Raw genomic sequence first — 24,325 nt, 5'->3', positions numbered from 1 at the left:
CACTGGCTCATAACAGCCACCCACCATGCTGTGAACTGTTCTGTGGAGAGACCTGTGCAGCAAGAGATGAAGGGAGGCCCCCAGCCAGCGACCAGAGAGGAACTGAGGCTTTTATTCTACCAGTGTGACTCTTAGTCTAGAAGGAATTGAATCCTGCCAACAACCTCTTGGGTGAGCTAGAAAGCAGATCCTCCTCATGTTGAACCCTGAGATGATGGCAGCCCCAGCTGACACTTAATTGCAGCCTCAGAGAGACCCTAAGGCAGAGGAGTTGACTACACAGTATGTGGACTCCTGACCCACAGAATCTGTGAAATAATAAGTTTATTGTCTTAGGCTGCTAAGGTTTGGGTTGAATTTGTATCATCTTGGATAACCTGATGGTTCAGTGAGTAAAGAATCCACCTGCAATGCTAGAGATGTGGGTTTGATCCCTGGGTTGGAAAGATCCCTTGGAGGAAGAAATAGCAACCCACTCCATTATTCTTGCCTGGAAAGTTCTCTGGACAGAGAAACGTGGTGGACTATACAGTTCAAAGGGTCGCAAAGAGTCAGACATGACTGAGCAACTGAGCATGTATGCAGATAACCAATACTTCTTCTACTCCAACTTCTGTATTCTCAGTGAACTGATGGATATCTGGAGAGGTTTGGTACTTTGCCTGAACTTTCGCAGACTCAGACCAAACCAGAAGTTATGCCCTTAAATTCTCAGATGGGGTTCTCTTACAATTTACAACACCCCTTTGCAATTTGGTGTTATGGAAATTTGCCTGGCATGGCCTTATGTAACCCTCCTTTAAATGAGCCTCCACTTTTCCCTAATAGGATATTTCTGTTTCCAGCTGGCCAGTAAGAGAAAGGGGCAAAGTCTGGAAGCCAGATCTTGAAGCCAATTGGTCCCTTTTATGGCCCCTCAGCAGGCCTCCCCAGTCCGAGCCAAACCCTATTCCAGACACTGAGCTTTTCCGTCCACAGTTGGCCCTTTGTATCTGCAGTTTCCACACCCACAGATTCAATCAAATTCATATAAAAAGTATTTGAAAAAAATTTCAGAAAAGTTCCAAAAGCAAAACTTGAATATGCTGCATGCTGGAAGCTATTTACATGTCATTTACATTTTATTTACAACTATTTACATAAATCACATTGTATTAGATATTATAAATAATCTAGAGATGATTTAAGGTATATGAAGGGAGTGTGTGCATTTTGTTGTATTGTTGTTGTTGCTTAGTTGCTCAGTCATGTCCGACTCTTTGTGACCCCATGGACTGCAGCACTAGGCTTCCCTGTCCTTCACTAGCTCCCAGAGTTTGCTCAAACTCTTGTCCATTGAGTCAGTGATGCCACCATCCATCTTGCCCTCTGCTGTCCCCTTCTCCTGCCTTCAATCTTTCCCGGCATCAGGGTCTTTTCCAATGAGTCAGCTCTTTGCATCAGGTGGCCAAAGTATTCGAGCTTCAGCTCAGTCCTTCCAATGAATATTCAGGGCTGATCTCCTTTAAAACTGACTGGTTTGATCTCCTTGCTGTCCAAGGGACTCTACACCATTCTATATAAGGGACTTGAACATCTGTGGTTACTGGTATCCTGAGGGGTGAGGGTCCTAGAATCAATCTCCTGCAGATACCAAAGAGTGACTGTACTCTGAAAAACCTTGAAGTTTCCAAATCTCTCTAGATAATAGATACAAGCATTTTACAGCCTTTCTCTCTCCTTCTACAATTTGGAACTACCTCGTCTTGCTAATTCCTAGTGAAAGGAGGAATCTCTCCTTGTCCCATTCCCCTCAAGTCACAGATTTATGTTGTATGAGGCCTCTAACCCTGGGCCTCCTGAGGAGAGGAAGTGAGGTGTCTCTGGGAGGGCAGGGCCGTCCCGGCAGCACGGTTTGAGTGTCTGGATAGAGGATGGAGAAAATGCGGTGGGGTGAGCCGGGAGCAGAGGGCACAGCTGAGCCAGGGTCGTCTGGGCCAAGGCAGAGGTGGAGACAGACAGACAGTCTGTGTCGGGTAAGAGGCCAATCGGGGTTGCGAGCAACGGTCTAATGGTCAGAACGAGCTCATAGCCTCGGAGACAGGATAGCTAAGAGCCAATAAAGGGCAAGGCCAGGCAGGGGATCAGGCGCTCAGGCCTCAAGCGCAGGTATCAGCCTCAAGTAGACCTGGATGATACTCCATCCTGGGCTTTCATGTGAAAACAGCTGCCCGGGTGGCTCCCAATTACAGCAGAGACCAACCTCCCTGGGCATGAATATCCTTCATCTTCAGTGACTTTCCCCCTCGTACCAAGTGCCCTCAAGCTCAGAGAAAGGAGGAAGCAGGGTCAGCGCCGTGACCCTTCCATGCTCCACACGTTCCTCCTCAGTGGCTCTTGGGGTGGGGGTGGGGTGCCAGGCGGTGGTGGTGGATTGTGGCAGGGCTGGCTGTGTGTTTTCTGGCTTATCTGTGTCCAGTAACGACAGGGAAAGAGAGAGGTAGTCTCCTCAGTGTGTGGTTGCTTTAAGATTTGGGGAGCAGTGGCTGGTGAGGCCAAGGGGACAACTGCTTTTTATTGTTTAATCTTTATTTTATTAAAAAGAATTTTTTTTATGTAGACTATTTGAATCTGTTACAATATTGCTTCTGTTTTAAGTTCTGGTTTTGCAGCTACAAGGCATGTGGGATTTTAGCTCCCTGACCAGGGTCTGAACCTATAGCCCCCGCATTGGAAGCACAGGGGCTTAACCACTGGACCACCAGCAAAGTCCCACAGCTTTTTTTAAGATCTCAGATGAATCTACAGAAATCTTCAACCCTGGAAATGTTGGCAAGCAGGAAAAATTGTCTGCTTCTTCCTGCCACCTGGTGGATGCTCCAGCTATTTTATAGACCATTTCTAAGCACCTTGCTCCTGAAATGACCTTTGTAAAGAATGGAGCAGGGGTCACAAAATGGCAGCCTGCTGAGTCCTACCCTTGGTTAAATTTTATTTGATTCAGCTCAGTACTTTAATGGAGAAGGCAATGGCACCCCACTCCAGTACTCTTGCCTGGAAAATCCCATGGACAGAGGAGCCTGGTTGGCTGCAGTCCATGGGGTCACTCAGAGTCAGACACAACTGAGCGACTTCACTTTCACTTTTTACTTTCATACATTGGAGCAGGAAATGGCAACCCACTCAAGTGTTCTTGCCTGGAGAATCCCAGGGACGGGGGAGCCTGGTGGGCTGCCATCTATGGGGTTGCACAGAGTCAGACACGACTGAAGTGACTTAGCAGCAGCAGTACTTAAAAAAAAAAATTAGAGCCACTTAAAAATCAGGAAACTTGGACTTCCCTGGTGGTCCAGTGATTGAGAGTCTGCCTGTCGGTGTAGGGGACACAGGTTTTGTTAGGTAGGTAGAACAGGGAAAGGGAGTCCAAAATGGCGGTGGCTACAAGACAAGGCGAAAAAGTTGGCTTAAAGCTTAACATTCATAAAACGAAGATCATGGCATCTGGTCCCATCACTTCATGGGAAATAGATGGGGAAACAGTAGAAACAGTGTCAGACTTTATTTTTCAGGGCTCCAAAATCACTGCAGATGGTGACTGCAGCCTTGAAATTAAAAGATGCTTACTCCTTGGAAGAAAAGTTATGACCAACCTAGATAGTATATTCAAAAGCAGAGACATTACTTTGCCGACTAAGGTCCATCTAGTCAAGGCTATGGTTTTTCCAGTAGTCATGTATGGATGTGAGAGTTGGACTGTGAAGAAGGCTGAGCGCCGAAGAATTGATGCTTTTGAACTGTGGTGTTGGAGAAGACTCTTGAGAGTCTTGGACTGCAAGGAGATCCAACTTGGACTGCAAGGAGATCCAACCAGTCCATTCTGAAGGAGATCAACCCTGGGATTTCTTTGGAAGGAATGATGCTAAAGCTGAAACTCCAGTACTTTGGCCACCTCATGCGAAGAGTTGACTCATTGGAAAAGACTCTGATGCTGGGAGGGATTGGGGGCAGGAGCAGAAGGGGACAACAGAGGATGAGATGGCTGGATGGCATCATGGACTCGATGGACGTGAGTCTCAGTGAACTCTGGGAGATGGTGATGGACAGGGTGGCCTGGCGTGCTGCGATTCATGGGGTTGCAGAGTCAGACACGACTGAGCGACTGAACTGAACTGAACTGACAAGACAAGGAAGGGAAAAGCCCGTGAAAATGAAACAAAAGAAGGTCCGAGGACCAGAGTGAGGACCTCAGGTAAAACAAACAACACTCCTGGCTGGCCCAATTTACATAGGACAGGCCCAGGGAGAGAGAAACATATAAATAGAGGAGCCAAAGCTAGCTCCCTCTCTCTCTCTCTCCTGCGCGCGGGGGCGCTCTTCTCCCCGTGTCTTTAGATTGACGTGCCCTCACACATCGAAGATGGATTTTCCTGCTATCTTCTAAATAAAATAGAGTGGTAACACTGAGCTGTAACACTGATTTGTTTAAGAGCTATAACATGGCCCATTCGAGACCTGAGAGCTATAACACGGTCTATCCAACACCTGAGGGCTGTGACACGCCAAGGGGGCGTTAATGTCTGTCACTCCAAATCTTTGCTGTGACGAGACAAAGAATCGAGGAGCATACACTCGCGTGACAGGTTTGATCCCTGGTCTGGGAAGACTTCACATGTCGTAGGGCAACTAAGCCCATGGGCAATGACTACTGAAGCCTGCACGCTTTAAAGCCCGTGCTCTGCAACAGGAGAAGCCACTGCAATGAGAAGGCCACGCACTGCTACTAAAGAGTAGCCCCCACTCGCTGCACGTGAGAAATGAAGACCCAACACAACCTAAATAAATAAATAAATATTAAAAAACAGGACACTTCACTCAAGTCCAGACCAAGCCTCATTCTCTTACACTGGAGAATGTAAGCCTTCTTCAGAGGGAACAAGCACTCTCTTGGAGAGTCCAGGGTTCTCTGGGCCTCACATGACACAGATACTGTACTTGAATCCTGTCTGTTTTACTAATTTCCCTTGTCTTCCTGGCCCACATACACATCTGAGATTTGATGCCATGAAGGGAGTAATTTGGTCCGGAAAAGGATGCAGGCATCATAAAACAAAGATCAACATTCCTATACTTCAAATATATTTTTCATACCTCGGAAAGGATTTTCATCATCTCCCTAACTACATGTCCGCTGTATTTTATTCTTTCTTCTGTGTTGTACTTTCAAGGGCTCTCATAATAGAAATTGTCTGAAAGAGCCAACTATACTTATATAATTAGCATAACATTAATATTGGTCAAAGATAAATTAGCTCTGCACAAACATGAGATGAATAGACAGAACCAGGTCCCATTAACTGAAAGAGGTCAGTGGAGAACATATTCAGAGATGCTAGCTTGGTCAAAAGTAATCTGCTCTGATTAAGATAGAAAGTAGCTGAATTGTAATAACAGAGCGGCTGCTAAAGTCACTGTTGATTTCATCAGGCAACAAGGGATTGGGGATGACTGATGATGATTCCTGAGACTCATCCAAAAAGAGGCACAATGGAGTAATTTTCCTATCTAGTGTCAAATTATTAGCTATTCAAATGAATATTCCTAGTTAATTTTAATAGATAAATTGGATTATTTGCTTCTGCTGCACTGCTTTTAATGTGCATCTTATGTGATCGCACTTAACTACTGCTACACAAAACACTACACTCAGCTACTCAACATATTCTAATTTAATTTGAAAATGTGCCCCTCAGAATGGTTACTCGGAATGAGTGGATTCTAGTTTCTAGTTTCGCTTAATTGCTATTGTGCTCTATAATATTGAACAGGTGATTTTTCTTCTGCCCTCCCCCCATTTTCTCCCACGTCTCTCTCTCTGGGAGTCATGGACAGAGAGAGAGGGCTTGGGTTCGAGGTCTGTAACAAAGGCCTTTTGTATGAAGGCCAAGGAAGCAGAACAGAGACTGAGAGGGTTTGTGGCCTGGAAGGCCCTTTAAAAGTATTGAGGACTTCCGTGGTGACCCAGTGGTTAAGAATCCACCTGCCAATGCAGGGGACACAGGTCGATCCCTGCTCTGGGGAGGTTCCACATGCCACGGGGCAACTAAGCCCATGTGCCACAAATACTGAACTTGAACTTGTGCTCTGGAGCCCATGCTCCACAAAAGAGAAACCACCACAGCAAGAAGCCTGTGCACCAGAACCAGTGAGGACCCCCTGCTGGAGGCCACGAGAGAAAGCCTGAGCGCAGCCAAAATAAATAAATTAATTTAAAATAAATAAATAAAGATAAAAAGTCGATCAAGTTTAAAAAACTACATGTCAAGCAGCCCAATCAAAAATCGGGCAGAAGACCAAAACAGACATTTCTCCAAAAAAGACATGCGGGTGGCCAAAAGGCACATGAGATGATGCTCAACATCCCTAATTATTAGAGAAATACAAATCAAAACTACAGTGAGATATCACACTTCACACCAGTCAAAATGACCATCATCAAAAAGTCTGCAAGTAACAAATGCTGGAGACGGTGTGTAACTCTCTTACACTATTGGTGGGGATGTAAATTGGTACAGCCATTACGGAGAACAGTATGGAGGTCCCTTAAAGAACTGAAAATAAATACCATGATCCTACGATTCCACTCCTGGGCACATATCTGGAGGAAACCATAACTCAAAAAGATACATGCCCCCCAGTGTTGATAGCAGCAGTGTTTATAACAGCCGAGACATGGAAGAAACCTAAATGTCCATTGACAAAATGGATAAAGGAGATGTGGTATTTATACATAGCAGCATACTACTCAGCCATAAATAAGAATGAAATAATGCCATTTACAGCAATTTGGATGGACCTAGAGATTATTATACGAAGTAAACCAGACAGAGGTAAATACACATAGCTGGTTCTCTGTGCTATATACCTGAAACTAAGTTATAAATCAACTATACTTCAATAAAAACAAAACCAAAAAAACTGTATGTATCAAAGTATAAAGAAAGAACATAAATCGATGCAGTGTTTCCAATCAGAATGAGGAATTAGGTCTAAAAAGGGTTTAACTGAGAAACTAGGACTTATTTTGTTCCTCAAACATATACCCTACAGCAGTCTCTATCGGTAGGCAACTGGTTCTATGGCACGATTACCACCTAACAATTGTCCCTAAGGAAAGGAATAAAATCCATTTCCACTTGCTATTCTGGTGTCCTACATTAATTTAATCAAAAGGCATGTACAGAGCCTCCACAATACAGAGTGAGTGAGTGAGTGAGTGAAGTCGCTCAGTCGTGTTCGACTCTTTGCAACCCCATGGACTGTAGCCTACCAGGCTCCTTGGTCCATGGAGTTCTCCACAATACAGAAGACCCTGACTAATAAATATTGATAACTGAACAACGCCCCACTCAGTTTGAATTTTCCTCTATTTAAGTGTCTCTTACCTGCCTACCATAGGGGCTGAAATCTTATTAGAGAGGAATTTCAAGCTGTATATATATGTGAGGTAGGCAAGCACAACGAAAACTGAACATCTCTACTTGTGTGAAGACCACCAACATGATGATACAGAGCTCCTGTTTATACGCATGTGTACATCACACTCTCCTTTTGCGGTTGTGCAACAATTCTCTCTCTAAACTCACCCGGGAACATTTCATGCAAAGATGGGCTCGATAAAGGACAAAAATGGTAGGGACCTAAAAGAAGCAGAAGATATTAAGAAGAGGTGGCAAGAATACACGGAAGAACCGTCCAAAAAAGATCTTCACGACCCAGATAATCACGATGGTGTGATCACTCACCTAGAGCCAGACATCCTGGAATGTGAAGTCAAGTGGGTCTTAGGAAGCATCACTACGAACAAAGCTAGTGGAGGTGATGGAATTCCAGTGGAGCTATTTCAAATCCTGAAAGATGATGCTGTGAAAGTGCTGCACTCAATATGCCAGCAAATTTGGAAAACTCAGTAATGGCCATAGGACTGGAAAAGGTCAGTTTTCATTCCTATCCCAAAGAAAGGCAATGCCAAAGAATGCTCAAACTACCGCACAATTGTGCTCATCTCACATGCTAGGAAAGTAATGCTCAAAATTCTTCAAGCCAGGCTTCAGCAATACGTGAACCGTGAACTTCCAGATGTTCAAGCTGGTTTTAGAAAAGGCAGAGGAACCAGAGATCAAATTGCCAACATCTGCTGGATCATGGAAAAAGCAAGAGAGTTCCAGAAAAACACCTATTTCTGCTTTATTGACTATGCCAAAGCCTTTGACTGTGTGGATCACAATAAACTGTGGAAAATTCTTCAAGAGATGGGAATACCAGATCACCTGACCTGCCTCTTGAGAAACCTGTATGCAGGTCAGGAAGTAACAGTTAGAACTGGACATGGAACAACAGACTGGTTCCAAATAGGAAAAGGAGTACATTGAGGCTGTATATTGTCACCCTGTTTATTTAACTTATATGCAGAGTACATCATGAGAAATGCTGGGCTGCAAGAAGCACAAGCTGGAATCAAGATTTCCAGGAGAAATATCAATAACCTCAGATATGCAGATGACACCACCCTTATGGCAGAAAGTGAAGAGGAACTAAAAAGCCTCTTGATGAAAGTGAAAGAGGAGAGGGAAAAAGTTGGCTTAAAGCTCAACATTCAGAAACGAAGATCATGGCATCTGGTCCCATCACTTCGTGGCAAATAGATAGGGAAACAGTGGAAATAGTGTCAGAGTTTATTTTTTGGGCTCCAAAATCACTGCAGATGGTGACTGCAGCCATGAAATTAAAAGATGCTTACTTTTTGGAAGGAAAGTGATGACCAACCTAGATAGCATATTCAAAAGCAGAGACATTACTTTGCCAACAAAGGTCCGTCTAGTCAAGGCTATGGTTTTTCCAGTGGTCATGTATGGATGTGAGAGTTGGACTGTGAAGAAGCTGAACACCGAAGAACTGATGCTTTTGAACTGTGGTATTGGAGATGACTCTTGAGAGCCCCTTGGACTGCAAGGAGATCCAACCAGTCCATCCTAAAGGAGACCAGTCCTGGGTTTTGATTGGAAGGACTGATGCTGAGGCTGAAACTCCAATACTCTGGCCACCTCATGCGAAGAGCTGACTCATTGGAAAAGACCCTGATGCTGAGAGGGATTGGGGGCAGGAGGAGAAGGGGACGACAGAGGATAAGATGGCTGGATGTCATCACTTACTCAATACACATGAGTTTGGGTGAACTCCAGGAGTTGGTAATGGACAGGGAGGCCTGGCATGCTGCGATTCATGGAGTTGCAAAGAGTCAGACACAACTGAGTGACTGAACTGAACTGAACCTCACCCCAAGCATCTGATTTTAAAATTTCGTTTTACTTTGAATGTGACATAAACTTGAGATTCTTTTCCTTCAGAAGATATCAGAGGCTATCTGCCTCATGCGATATGGAGATGTTAAAATCCCACTATTTATCCCTATAATTCCTGTTATCTTCTCCCACCCCAAGCATAAATATTTACCTCCAATTTAAGCCTAAGTCAAACTGCTCAGTTCTTTATTATTTTTTTAAAATAATTCATACTTGGTGAAGTGTGCAGTTTTTTGGGGAAAAAAGGAACTCAAACAAGAGGAAGATTGTTTTTTTATAGACTTGCTAGTGTGGGACAGTTGTGTTGGACTGAAATGCTGAGGAGAGTGCCTGGACCACTATGCAATGTCTGCTAGCCTGCCTCACACCCTCGAAGTGAAAGTGAAAGTCACTCAGTTGTATCTGACTCTTTGTATAGTCCATGGAATTCTCCAGGCCAGAATACTGGAGAGGGTAGCCTTTCCCTTCTCCAAGGGATCTTCCCAATCCAGGGATCGAATCCAGGTCTCCCGCATTACAGGCAGATTCTTTACCAGCTGAGCCACATGGGAAGCCCAAGAATACTGGGGTGGGTAGCCTATCCCTTCTCCAGCGGACCTTCCCAACCCAGGAATAAAACTGGTATCTCCTGCATTACAGGCAGATTCTTTACCAGCCAAGCTATCAGGGAAGAACCCCCCAGGAGCTGAGTGCAAATACAAATCTTAGCTGAAGAAAAAGGGGATGCTGCTTCTTCTTCCTTCTTTCCTCCTTAAAACAACATTTTCCTGACCAAGGACTCAGAGACGGTGGGACACTTTTGTCTCTTCTGGTTAGAAACACACACTCTGCATCTCTATCTTCTTTCTGGTCCATCAAGTCTCCCTTTTCTGCTTTGCTCAAGAGAGGAAGAAGCTGTTCCACCTCATGTCCTGGGTCATCAGAATCCCACACACCCAGTTCAGCTCCTAGGATAACCAGCCCCACCCCCAGGCCTTGGTAGGGAAACCCCCTCCCTTTAAAGCCTGGGATCTTGACTATTGCTGAGCCCCCAGGACTTGCTCTTTATCACTCCAGGGGCATTTTCTTTGAATGCAATCCAGTCTCTCAGATTCCCACGTCCCAAGAAGCTGCTCTCTGTCCAGTGGAACATTCTGTTGCTGTTCATTGTGAAGCAGTCTTATTTTGTTCTTTTCATTAGGGAATGTTTCCATGAGGGGCCTGAGCCTCGAAAAGGCTCCATGCTCAGAGAAAGGGGGGCTCTGTCACCCCTCCTTTCGTGACCTCTGTCAGGAGTTCCCCGAGGCTCCAGACAAGACAAAACAGGGAGAAATGCTTAGAGCTGTGCTGATAAAATTGCAAGATTTGCAAAGAAACCACTAGCCATGTTGCCCGGATATATTAAAATGTCATCTCTGTCTTTTGGACATGACTAGATTGTTTAGTTAATGCTAGAGGGAAAAATAGTTTTTCTCCAGGGAGAGAAGCAGAAGGAGAAAACAGGCATATGGACAGCCGACAGCATTCCAGCCACTTTGTCACAAAGAGCTAAATCCACCCTTATTAGATTCAAAAAATCATCAGCTGATTTGAGACTCCTGGGAATGAGGCTGGGGCTCTAGCAGAGGTGGCAAAAGGCCCCTCAGTTTGGAGGCAGATAAATTCTATTCTATTTACTCAGGTTCTCAGGAAGGAAAGCAGATCTCCTAAACCTTTGTTATTATTTATAACAATAAAAATTGTAATTACTATTGTCTGCCACTGGACATGTGCTTTTAGGTATGCTATTTAATTTAATCCTCCCAGCGACTTGGAAACTAGCTGTTATTACTACTGTGTATCTTTGATTTTGATTAATTTTTATTTACATTTGCATCACTCACGCCCTTACTTGCTCAGGTCACTGCTCAAATATCTTTTTTTTTTTTAATTTTGGCTGCACTGGGTCTTCTTGCAGAAATGGGCTTCCCTAGTTTCAGTGAGGGGGCTTCTTTGCCCCATGGTGTGTGGGATCTTAGTTCCCCAACCAGGGATCAAACCCACGGGCCCTGCATTGAAGGGCAGATTCTTAACCATTGGATCACCAGGAAAGTCCCTCAAATATCTTCTTGGACAAGCCTTTCCTGAGCCCCCAGTCCGTAACCACAGCACCTGACGTGCATTGCATGCTAAGTTGCTTCAGTCGTTTCAGTCATGTCTGACCCATTGTGACCCTATGGGCTGTAGCCCGCCAGGCTCCTCTGTCCATGGGATTCTCCAGGCAAGAATGCTGGAGCAGGTTGCTGTGCCCTCCTCAATGGATCTTCCCAACCCAGGGATCAAACTTGAGTTTCTTAGTCTATTCACATTGGCAGGTGGGTTCTTTACCACTAGCACCACCTGGGAAGCCCATAGCACCTGGCACTCTCTACCTTATTCGTGCAACCCCTCTGAAGCTGTTACATTCTGGGTGAATTCCTCCCAATTCCAATTTAATTCTCTCTTCAGCTATGTTTAGTTTAAAATTTATTCTACTGAGTTTACAATTTTTTCAATGATCAAATTTTCATAATTTCTAATCTTTATGTCATTTCTGCCTGTTTCAATACAGAATATATCAGTGGCATATGCATAATGTCTTCATGTAGCTCTTTAAGGATTCTAAATGTATGTATTTTCCAAGTCTTTTTTCAGACATTTTTGTTATCTTTTTTTCTGAAAACAAAACAAAACAAAACAAAAACCCTCATATTCCAAGTATTGATTTTATTGGTTGTCTTTTCTTGGTATAAGAGTCCTTCATACATTTAAAAGTTGGGTTTACAGGGTTATCAACATGTGCAATGCTTTCCCCTGCCTTTCTTTTTCTCTATGCTTCACCCTTCTGGGGTCTGAGTTTGAGCCTGGTTCCAAAGGCACTAGACTACATGCCAGGCAGTGCTAGGCAGCAGGTTTTCAGGCTCACTTCACAGGCCAGGGTAGCCCTGCCCTGGGTTCTAGTTGTGAGCTCTGAGCGTGATTCTGGTTCCCATGCCTCCCGCAGAGCACGTTTCCCCTGTGGTGTACCTGCAGAAGCCAAACTCACAGTTCCTACTACCTCCTTCCAGACCCAAAGCCTGCCAAGCCCTCAGATCAGCCTTAACTCATCACTTCACATTTCAGTTCCAGGACCATGGACATGTGTATCTCATTTTTTAGTGTGATTAAAACTTTTTAAATTCTCTTGGAAATGTTATCTATCATTGCTATGTGTTGGAGCAGAGGGGACTTCAAAACATTTACCTGCAAGGCCACTGAATTCAGTGGATGGAAATAGAAACAGAAAAATAGAGGCATAGAACTGGGAGGTGGAAAATGGGCAATTGTATACGGGTTGGAAGAGTAGAGAACCTGACAAGATGATGAGTTCATGTATCACTGGTGAGCTGACGTGCAGGAACCCCAGTTATTAAAAAGGAAAGAAAAGTCACACAATTCAGAGTTGAGTTAAATGGCCATGACTTCCCAGGTCCTCCCTCCCTCTCCTTACTTTTTTTTTAAGTACTTATTTTTCTATGTTTATTTATTTGGCTTCATAGGGTCTTCATTGCAGCATGCAGGATCTTTGCTTGTAGCATGTGGGGTCTATTTCCCTGAGTGGGGATTGAACCCAAGCCCCCTTCACTGGCAGTGTGGAGTCTTAGCCACTGGGCCACCAGGGAAGTCCCATCTCTCTCCTTCTTTCTTCTCAAACTCCCTCTCCCTCATGAATCATTTCACGTTGGTGACAACTCCTAATATGAGAAACAAGTTTGGTTTGCCTAGGACTGTCCTGGTTTCAGCATTTGAAGTCCTGCTTTCTAGGAAAGCCTTAATCCTAGGCCATCTGGGATGGCCCACCACCTGAACTCCCTACCTTTCACCTTGTGAGCCCAAAGAGAAGACTTCTAATATCAAAATTAACTTTAATAAAGGATCAGCTTGTGAGACAGCAATGGTAGGGGAACAAACAGGAGCTGGCAATGGGCCTTGGTAGTCTTTGCTTGGGTGGAGGAAGCCACAACCCAATAAATACCTTTCACTTCAAATTGGGTAGAAATGCAGACTAGAAAGGGCTCTTTGAAGTATGTGGTTCTCAGAATTTGCTTGCTTGAGAAATTTGAGCAATCAGTGCAAATGGGGTTTATAATTCCTTATATATTGGGTTCTGAAATTACTTGCTTTAAGAAAGGGAGGTTGTACAAACATTATTTGATTTGATGTCTCTATAGACTTCTTGAGTTCAACAAGTCATGCTGTCATATTTAACTATGTAATATTAGATCATATTCAGTTCCACTGACTCCATATTCATTATCAGTGATTAAAATCATATATCATCTCATTATATTCAAAGTACCTCTATCTTAGGAAAACACTGGTAAGTTTTATAGTTATCATCACCACAGCCAAAAATAGGCTGCCAAGGTTGCTCTTGACTGTCAGCAATCATTGCTAACACAACACTGATTTTGTTTGAATGATGATGGAAGTCAGCGGTGTGCAGCAGCAATGTACCTTGACTCAGGGAATAAATTAAGATCAATAAGTTCAATCTAGTCATGACTGTATAACAGTTTTTCTCTTTGAAAAACCCTTTCCCATTCTTCCTTGCTGCTAGGACTGAAATGTTACCAACTGGGACCAATGGAACATAGAAGTTTGCCAGGAAATTTTGCTTTTCTAATCAAAGAGACAAACTTGAAGGAAAGCTTGCTGTCATCCCTTTTTGCCTTCCTATCTGGGATATGGAAGTGATGCCTGGAGCAGAGGTAGCCACATTAAGTCTATGAGGGAATAAGCATAATGATGACAAGCAAGGTGCCTAGTAAGTGAGAGTGAGAAAGAGAGAAAGATCCTGATAACACAGTTGAGCTCTCAGGCCACCCCTAAGACCATACCTCTGGACTTCTTGTTTAATAAAAACAAATTCCCTTTTCATTTAAGTCACTGTTGCTATATCTCTCTCTTTGCTGCTTCTGCTGCTGCTAAGTTGCTTCAGTTGTGTCCGACTCTGTGCAACCCCATAGACAGCAGTCCACCAGGCTCCCCTTTCCCTGGGATTCTCCAGGCAAGAACACTGGAGTGGGTTGCGATTTCCTTCTCCAGTGCATGAAAGTGAAAAGTGAAAGTGAAGTCGCTCAGTTGTTTCTAACTCTTAGCGACCACATGGACTGCAGCCTACCAAGGATTTTCCAGGCAAGAGTACTGGAATGGGTTGCCAATGCCTTCTCCGATCTGTCTCTTTACTTGCAGCTAAAAACAATTTCACATTGAAAAGCAAGGCGAATAATGCATAGTAATGACATATGGCTATGCAAATGGGAAAAAATGTTGCCGATTTGCCATGGCTTTTGGTGGATTTTTTTTTTTATTCCATACCTTTTTCTGCTAATTAGGAAAGGAAAGACACCCTTTTTTCTTCCCTCAGTGCTCAATAATTATCAAGTATCAGTGCAAAGAAAACACGCTACAATGTGCTCTCACTGTAGTGGCTATTAAGGGCTGAGAATTGTAAGTCATGTTAAAATCCTTCTGTGCATCTTGGAAATATAATCTCATCAGTGCTATATTGTTTCAGGGCAAAAGGAAATAGGCTGAGGTCCAGCAGATCTTTCAGGGCAATTTTTTTTTTTTTTTTTTACTGTTCATCTGGATTAAATCCACTGCAAAGAACAAGACATTTACCTGTAGCAGGCTGGGAGTTGAACCCATGAACCTGTGCCATCTATCAATATAAAATAAGAAAAGGATTCAGCCAGTGCCCAAGTAGACAATGAGCCCAACCCAAGGCATTCCAAATAGCTTCTTTGTTGGTGGGAGGATACATCTTACTTTGGTCAAGGATGAGTAAAGAGGTCAAAAATGAATTATGTGGGGGAAATACTGTAGAACAAGGTACTGGGAACATCACTGAAAAGGCTTAGAGGAAGAACAAACTTCTGAAAATGGTTTACTGCAGGAACCAGATTTGGGGAAACGTGTGACATCCTTAATAGACAGAAAAAAATGTAGGGAGAAAGAAAAAACACTAACAGAACTCCCCCGCGCCCCCCTCCCGCCCCTGCCAAAAAAACCAAACATGTTAAGAATGAACCAGAAGAGTTATGAGTACCATTAACTTCTAAGGACCTACTGTGGGCCAGCATTGCTCCAGGAGCTGGGGCTCAGAGATAACAAAAACATAACCCTTGACCATCAGGGACTCACAGTGCAGTGATCTCATTCAAACCAAAGACCTTATTCCAAGTTGAGTTCTAACAGTAGACTATGATATCATAAGATCCTACTGTATTTGCAAGTGTTTATTTTCAGGGCACAGTCACTCTATTTTGGAAAGAAATGAAATGACCATGCCTAAGTAAGTAAATGCAGCAGGGAATGCACAGAGGAATGGAAACCAGTGAATGTTTTGTTGAGCTCTGGTTGTTCCAAGAACGACACTTAGAAAATCCACCATACTTTAGAAGATATATTTCTCCTTTCTTAACAAGGAAGTGATGAAAGGTGCCTGGGAAGAAAGGTCAGGTAGCAAGAACAACAAAAGCTACCGCCTCTATCCAACTAGCATTTAGCCTTTGGGTTGAACTGTAAGCCCTTGGAGAAGTCAGATGACTTCTGCAGTAGCACAGGGACATATCCAGGAATTTCACTCACTGCCCCAAATATTGACAACTGTCCATTCAATTTCTGGCCTCTACCTCCAGCCTCCCCTACCCTCCTCTGAAAACAGAAATTAAGCCAACACACTCAGAACTTCCTATCCTCTCTACCTCACCTCTGAGGAAATATCAGTTCACAGCAGAAGAGTGCAGGGGAAGAGGATAACCATTCCTCAACCCATTAATCAAGCTCTTTTCACAGGACCTTGCCTGCTGGTTCACACTGATGGACCTAGGGGTGGGACTGGGCCGTAAGCTGGGCCAGTCATAGAGAGCATGTCTTGCCCTGGGCAAAGTGACTGCATGGTGGACAGACAGCTGAACCAATGGGGCCAACTGCAGTGTACCTTTGGAATTTATGACCTAAGGACCACCAAGTACGATGCTCATTTTCCCTCTGTGGTGGAGACTAGCAGCTCAGAACTCATCAAGATGGTGGTGTTTCCTGCCGTGGGGAGGAAGCTGGCTTGTGGTGGAATGAACGATATCAACACCCCAAGGTGTCATGTGACAGAGGCATTCACAGCTGTTCCCAAGGCACAGCAACACCTCCACCTTCCTATAGTTATGTCAGCCTTCCAGACACATCTCCCTTTGAATCTAAAGGAGTTCATACTGGGTTTTGACATTTACAACCGAAAGCAAACAACAACAAAAATCCACGGATTATTATACCCTTTGTATATTCTGGGTTTCCAAAAGAAAAGTTTTTCCTGATTATAAAATGAGATTCATAAAATTCAAACAATGTTGAAAAATATATTTTAAAAATTACTATAATTCTAGCATCCAGATACAACCACTCACTGTCTTTTAATACTCTTGCAAGCATTTCTTTTTTAATATTTATTTTTGTTTATTTGGCTGTACCAGGGCTTAGCCGTGGCATCTTTAGTTCCAGCATGCAAACGCTTAGTTGCAGCATGTGGGACTGAGTTCTCCCACCAGGGCTCAAACCCAAGTCCCCTGCACTGGGAGCACGAAGCCTTAGCTGCTGGACCACCACAGAATTTTTTTCTTTTGAAATATAGATAAATAGACAATTTTACAAGACTGAGATTTTATAATATACCATTTCACCTAAAATATGTTTTTGTTATTTTTATAGAATAATACTTCTAAATATACATTTAAAAAATGGGTACATAGTGTTTTATTACATTAAATCAACTTAATATACCCAGACCCTTTTGAAGGACATGTAGGTTATCTCAAAAGCTTCACTATTATAAAGAACACAACAATGAACATCCTTGTAAGTACATTTTGGAGCACTTGATTACCTCTTTAGGATATATTTCTCGCTTCTCAATACTGTTACTTGTTTTACAGAACTTAACAAGTTTTTCCAACTCTTCCTGTGGCCTGATTTATCAGTTTCATATATGTCCTCTTGATTCACTCCTCATGTATTCATACTGTCAATAAATATTTACTGAGTATATATTATGTACCAGCTACTATACTAGACTTTAGGGAAACAAATGTGGGTAAACTTTGGGCTTTATCTTTAGATCCTTGAAACCAGCATCTATTGAAATCTGACTCTGTGCTAAACACTGTACAGGATTCCTTATTTCATTTATTCTTCTTTTAAAATACAAAACACCAACCCCATGCAGCAATACTATCTCTATTATATAAATGAGGAAAAGAAAGGTCAGAAAAGTTGAGTAGCTTGTCCAAGATCCTACAGTTAGTAAGTCCAAAGCTGGAATTCGAACCCAGGTCTATCTGATTTCTTTCTGTCATACATAGTTAAAGGAGAGAGATATAAAAACAAATGACAAAAGTAAACTGTAAGAGCTTTGTAAAATCTGAACAGAACGATGCATTTATGTTAATCAACCATGATGACAGTAAAGTCAGACCTTAGTCAAGTCTTGCAGGTGGCTTTTTCATAGTCCAGCTTAAAGGGCCAAAACCCAACCTTCAATGATTTGCCCTACTCCACCCAGCTCCAAGAGGCCCTTGGTAAGCCAAAATACTTGCCAGCTGGGACAATGGGGAGAGAAGCAGGCTGTTTCCAAACAGCTCCTATTTAGAGAAGCTTAAACCAGAAGGTTGTAATGCAGGTTCCTAGAAAGATCAGAAGCACAGTGAGAGAGGAGACAGTCTTATCAAAGAAGAGCTCGGAGAAAAGGGACAAATGGCTGGGAAGCCTCAGGGCTCAGGTGGTAGGGGTGACACCCTGAGTGGGCTCACCCTATGAAAAGGTGATGCCTCAGCCATAAGCCAACCCTCAGGATAAGCAAGTGCTTCACTGGAGGCTGGGCATTGGAGGAGGCTGCAAACATGCTTACAAGGCATGAGGCTGCAATAGCTGGTTGAGCTTGGATGGTTTGTGACTCAGAGTCTGCTGAGGGCATTAGATTTGTCTGGACAAGATCCCACAAAGCTGACCAGGCAGCACCCCATGATGTGGAGCCAGGAAATACTTCCCCAGACCGACAGGCTTCAGCTCTGTCTCCCTCCCTAAGGGAAGTCTTGAGGGGCCGAGCATGCACGTGTGGGAGTCTGCCTCCGGAGCTGCTATCTTCATCCCTCCCTTTCTTGCATGTGTTCCACACGGGCTCCTTGTCCTGCAGCTGAGCCCCCACTGGAAGGATCATGGCAGAGCTCAGTGAATTTCCAACCTAAACCAAACCCCCTTTTTTAATACACAAAATCTTGACTGGAACACCAACAGAGAAAGCAAATGAAATTGGAGTTGCTCCCATCTGAGTGGGGTTTGGGGATGCCAGAGTCCCCTTCCTCTCCCAGGATGTTCTGTTGGGCACACGGTTTAAAAACCACCACTGTAGGGCTGCAAGATCTCTGAATTTAAAGTTAGAACACCCAGGTTCTAATCCGGGCTCTGCCACGTAGAAAGAGTGGGGCATTCAAGAAGTCATTTAACCTCTCTTAAAGCGAAGTTGCCCAGTCATATCTGACTCTTTGCGACCCCATGGGCTGTAGCCTACCAGGCTCCTTCATCCATGGGATTTTCCAGGTAAGAATACTGGAATGGGTTGCCATTTCCTTCTCCAGGAGATCTTCCTGACCCAGGGATTGAACCGGGGTCTCCTGCATTGTAGGCAGATGCTTTACCTTCTGAGCCACCAGGGAAGTTTCCATCTGTGAAATGAAGATAGTAATTCTTGTCCCCTTCAGCAGTTGCTGTGAACATCAGGTGTAAACCATGTGGGTAAAGCAGCTGTAAAATGCCATGGAAGTGTGAGACGTTCCCTTCCTTGGCTTTTCCACACATGCCTAGCCCACGACAGCCCCACATCCTTGGATAGGGGACAAAGCCACATCTCTCGGGACCCAAAGAGTGTGATTTACTTACTTGTACGGTTTCCAAAGAGAAATAGTCATCTCCAAGGTAATATCTCTAAGGTTTTCCTCCCCTCCGTGTTGTTATTTGTGGATGGCCCTCTTTACCTTTTTTCTGACTGACAGACCTACGTCTATGCCTCAGTCCCACACCAGGACGCCCAAACCAGCTTGCCCTCAGGCGCTCTCACCTGGACCACAGAGTCTGCCACAGCAGGGCTCCATGAGTGCTGGCTGATTTCATTACTTGGCTTTATGACTGTCTGGGAAGACCCTTTTAGCAGGGAATAGCCAGGCCATCTCCTCTCCCCTCTAAGCAGACCCCAGGTCCATACAAAGCAAAAAGGCTGAGTCTCTCCTCAGAATGTGCCAGAGAAACCGTGGTGCCTGATCTGCCCATTGCTCAGCACTGTCTGTGGCGGCACTACATGTGGCGAAAGGCAGTCTGAGGTGAGATGACACACCCACTCCAGGCCCTCCCACCTGCAGAGCCAGAGATCATAGGAATGAGGGTGGTGGTGGTGGGAACCCTGCTTCATCAGAAGGGACCATGTCACCTCCTCAACGTCATGGGCTGACTTAAATCCTGGTTTGATCTGGACGGTGGTTTAGTAAAAGATGGTGCCCACGCTTGTTCTCTGCTACCTGTCAGCTTGCTCACACTGCTAAGGGTCTCCTTCTGTCATGTGATACTCAGAGTGGGTGGCCTGAGTTGTAATCACACATTCCCAGATAGTCACAGGGTTTCCCTGGTGGCTCAGCTGGTAAAGAATCTGCCTGCAATGCAGGAGACCTGGGTTTGATCTCTGGGTCAGGAAGATCCCCTGGAAAACAGAATGGCAACAGTATTCTTGCCTGGAGAATTCCACAGACAGAGGAGACTGGTGAGCTACTGTCCACAGGGTCGCAAGGAGTCAGACATGACTGAGCGACTAACACAGATAGTCACCAGCTCTACACCAAAGGTATATGCATGTTTGTTATATTAAATTGGATTGACTGTTTTCTGGGTGGGACCTCAGCCAATGGTACGAATTCTACTAGTAGAATCAGTTCAGTTCAGTTCAGTCGTTCAGTTGTGTCCGACTCTTTGCGACCCCATGAATCGCAGCATGCCAGGCCTCCCTGTCCATCACCAATTCCCAGAGTTCACTCAGACTCACATACATCGAGTTAGTGATGCCATCCAGCCATCTCATCCTCTGTTGTCCCCTTCTCCTCCTGCCCCCAATCCCTCCCAGCATCAGGGTCTTTTCCAATGAGTCAACTCTTCGCATGAGGTGGCCAAAGTACTGGAGTTTCAGCTTTAGCATCATTCCTTCCAAAGAAATCCCAGGGCTGATCTCCTTTAGAATGGACTGGTTGGATCTCCTTGCAGTCCCAGGGACTCTCAAGAGTCTTCTCCAACACCACAGTTCAAAAGCATCAATTCTTCGGCGCTCAGCCTTCTTCACAGTCCAACTCTCACATCCATACATGACTACTGGAAAAACCATAGCCGTGACTAGATGGACCTTAGTCGGCAAAGTAATGTCTCTGCTTTTGAATATGCTGTCTAGGTTGGTCATAACTTTTCCTCCAAGGAGTAAGCGTCTTTTAATTTCATGGCTGCAGTCACCATCTGCAGTGATTTTGGAGCCCCAAAAAATAAAGTCTGACACTGTTTCCACTGTTTCTCCATCTATTTCCCATGAAGTGATGGGACCAGATGCCATGATCTTCGTTTTCTGAATGTTGAGCTTTAAGCCAACTTTTTCCCTCTCCTCTTTCACGTTCATCAAGAGGCTTTTTAGTTCCTCTTCACTTTCTGCCATAGGGGTGGTGTCATCTGCATATCTGAGGTTATTGATATTTCTCCCGGCAATATTGATTCCAGTTTGTGTTTCTTCCAGTCCAACGTTTCTCATGATGTACTCTGCATATAAGTTAAATAAGCAGGGTAACAATATACAGCCTTGACGTACTCCTTTTCCTATTTGGAACCAGTCTGTTGTGAATGGTAGAGTGGTTTCAGGCCAATGATGCCAACAATCACCTCTGAAGACAGAGAAAGTTTACTTTCTTAAAAGGCTAGTGGTTTGGATGGCCCATTATGGGCAAGGTAGATATTGGATTTCAAATGGGGGCAATAATTTTACCCTGCATCCCACAGGCGAATAGAGCCTAATGTAGCAGTTACTTAGAAGAGATTTACTTCCTCCTTTTGCACCTGTTTTGACATTTCCTATAGTTTCATAGCCCACTTGTCTTTAGTGGAACCACAGAGAATTTTTCTGGAATTACAAAGCCAAATCTTGCATGTTCTTTTTCCTCTTTTTTTCTTTTTCTTAAACCTTGGTCCCTCATTTTAAAAGGTATTACTGACATATAGTTGATGTACCATATTATATAAGTTACAGGTATACAATATAGTAATTCACATTTTCAAAGTTTATATTTGATATATAGTTATCCTAGAACATTGGCTATATTCCCTGTGTTGTATGACATATCCTTGTAGCTAATGTATTTTATACACAGTAGTTTGTACCTTCAGAGAAGGCAATGGCAACCCACTCCAGTACTCTTGCCTGGAAAATCCCATGGAAGGAGGAGCCTGGAAGGCTGCAATCCATGGGGTCGCTAAGAGTCAGACAGCACTGAGCCTTCTTTATCGTCCAACTCTTACATCCATACATGACTACAGGAAAAACCACAGTTTTGACTATGGACCTTCATCAGCAAAGTGATGTCTCTGCTTTTTAATATGCTGTCTAGGTTTGTCAGAGGTTTCCTTCCAAGACTGAGCGACTTCACTTTCACTTTTCACTTTCATGCATTGGAGAAGGAAATGACAACACACGCCAGTGATCTTGCCTGGAGAATCCCAGGGTCGGGGGAGCCTGGTGGGCTGCCATCTATGGGGTCGCACAGAGTTGGACACAATTGAAGTGACCTAGCAGCAGCAGCAGCAGCAGCAGCAGTACCTTTTAATCCTCTACCCCCATCTTGTCCCTCTCTCTTCCCACTCCCCAACGGTAATCAGCAGTTTGTTCTCTGTATCTGTGAGCCTGCTTCTTTTTTTATATTCACTAGTTTGTTGTATGTTTTAGATTCCACAAGTGAGTGATATCATGCAGTGTTTGTCTCTCTTATTTCACTAAGCACTGCATTTCCTTTTGAGTGGCAGAGTCCCACGAAGAGGACGAATAAATACTGTGAAAGGAGTGAGGTCACTAGCAGAGAATTCTAAGCCTTGAGATGCCTGGCAGCAAGATCCACTCTGCTTGCCAGAGCAGCACTTGAGGCTTTCACTGTTTGGCCTCTTCACACTGCTCAGATCTGTTCCTTGATGTTCCTTTGAAATGTGGTCACCCCTCAGGGCCAGGCTTTAGGACCTAGGTGTTCTCCCAGAGAATGATGTGGGAAGAGACGTTTCTTTGCCTCTTCCACCCTCTCCACTCCCACAGCCCATCCTTGTCTTTCCGTGGAGCTCACGAGACATCACCCCTATTCCCCATGGCTGCTACCCAGCTATCTTCACAAGCGGGGCTTCCTGCCATTTAGCCTGCAGGTCAGTTGTGAATGTGGTGTCACCTCTGGGTCCCAGGGGAACATCCTGACCTCAAGCTCAGCAGATTTCAAGCCGAAGACCAGAGAACCCATTGGTGAATGGGTGTAATGTGTTTGGTGCCTACACTCGAGATTTAATTCTATGTATCACAAAGGGATAGGGAGTGGAAGCAGCAACTGAAATCTCAGTTGGTTCATTGGTGAATTGGTAAATTCCTTCCCCACCAGATCTTTTACCAGAGCTATTAATTTCTCCTCCATTTTTCTCCTTTCATTTTCTCTGCTTAGGGAGCTAATCAACCATCCAGGGGAAGAGGAAAACAGGAGCCTGGATCCTCTGCAGTCTGGACCATGGGCTCCTGACCTGACTGTATCCCATCTCACAGGGATGAGTCATCTCCCCATCTTCCTTCTTGCTTATAACTCAGGCCCTCCACGAGGGCCCTGTCTCCATGGGGTCCACTAACCAGGATGCAAGTCATTCAGTCATGTCCAACTCTTTGCAACCCCATGGACTGTAATCCACTAGGCTCCTTTGTCCATGGAATTCTCCAGGCAAGAACACTGGAGAGGGTTGTCATTTCCTTCTCCAAGAGATCTTCCTGACCCAGGGCAGAAGTATAGAAACTGTGACATTGCTTCTGGGATAGAAGGGGAGGAAGGAGCTGGCTGTTGCCAAGGGAATAAGGAGTCCTATGTGAGTCTAAGATGTTCTTGGCCTGGGAACTGGGGGGTGAGCATGGAGATACGCTACAGCCTCCAGTGCAGGATGTAAAACAGAAGTGGCCCTGGACGAGGTTGATGGGGCAGCTGGTGACCCACTTTGCATGTGCTCCCAGGAGGCTAAAGTTAGTTCTGGCTCACACCAGGTGGAAGGGCTTGATTTAGCTCTTCCCTACCACCGTGCTGGGGGCTTGCTACACTTTAGCTACAACAGGGTCTGCCACCCATTCAGAGTCAAAGATGGGGCTCCAAGTCATCACTGTGTCCGTGTAAAGTCAGGGGGAAATCACAGCTATTCCTTCCCCTTCCCCCAGGTCTGGACATCATCGATGTAAAGTCTGGCTGAAATGGACAAAAGGACTGTTGAGTGTTGCCTAGTTATCCTAAGGTCATCATGTCCTTCTCTCTCTTCGCTCTACCCCAAACCTAAAATATCACCAGATTCCACAAGAGAGGCCCAGCCTGGCATTGCTAACAGACTCCACCAGATCTATTTCCATTCACCTGTCTCCTATTAGGGGCTTCCCAGGTGGTGCTAGTGGCAAAGAACCCAACTCCAGTGCAGAAGACACAAGAGACCCAGGTTTGATCCTTGGTCTTGATCCCTGATCTCCATTGGGTTGGGAAGATCCCCTGGAGAAGGACATAGCAACTCATACCAGTGTTCTCGCCTGGAGAATCCCACGGACAGAGGAGCCTGGTGGGCTACAGTTCAGAGGCTTGCAAAGAGTCGGACACGACTGAAGTGACTTAGCA

This window comes from Capricornis sumatraensis, chromosome 14 (assembly GCF_032405125.1).
Source record: "Capricornis sumatraensis isolate serow.1 chromosome 14, serow.2, whole genome shotgun sequence".
In the NCBI taxonomy this organism is placed as follows: Eukaryota; Metazoa; Chordata; class Mammalia; order Artiodactyla; family Bovidae; genus Capricornis; species Capricornis sumatraensis.
This window is presented reverse-complemented; position numbering follows the sequence as displayed.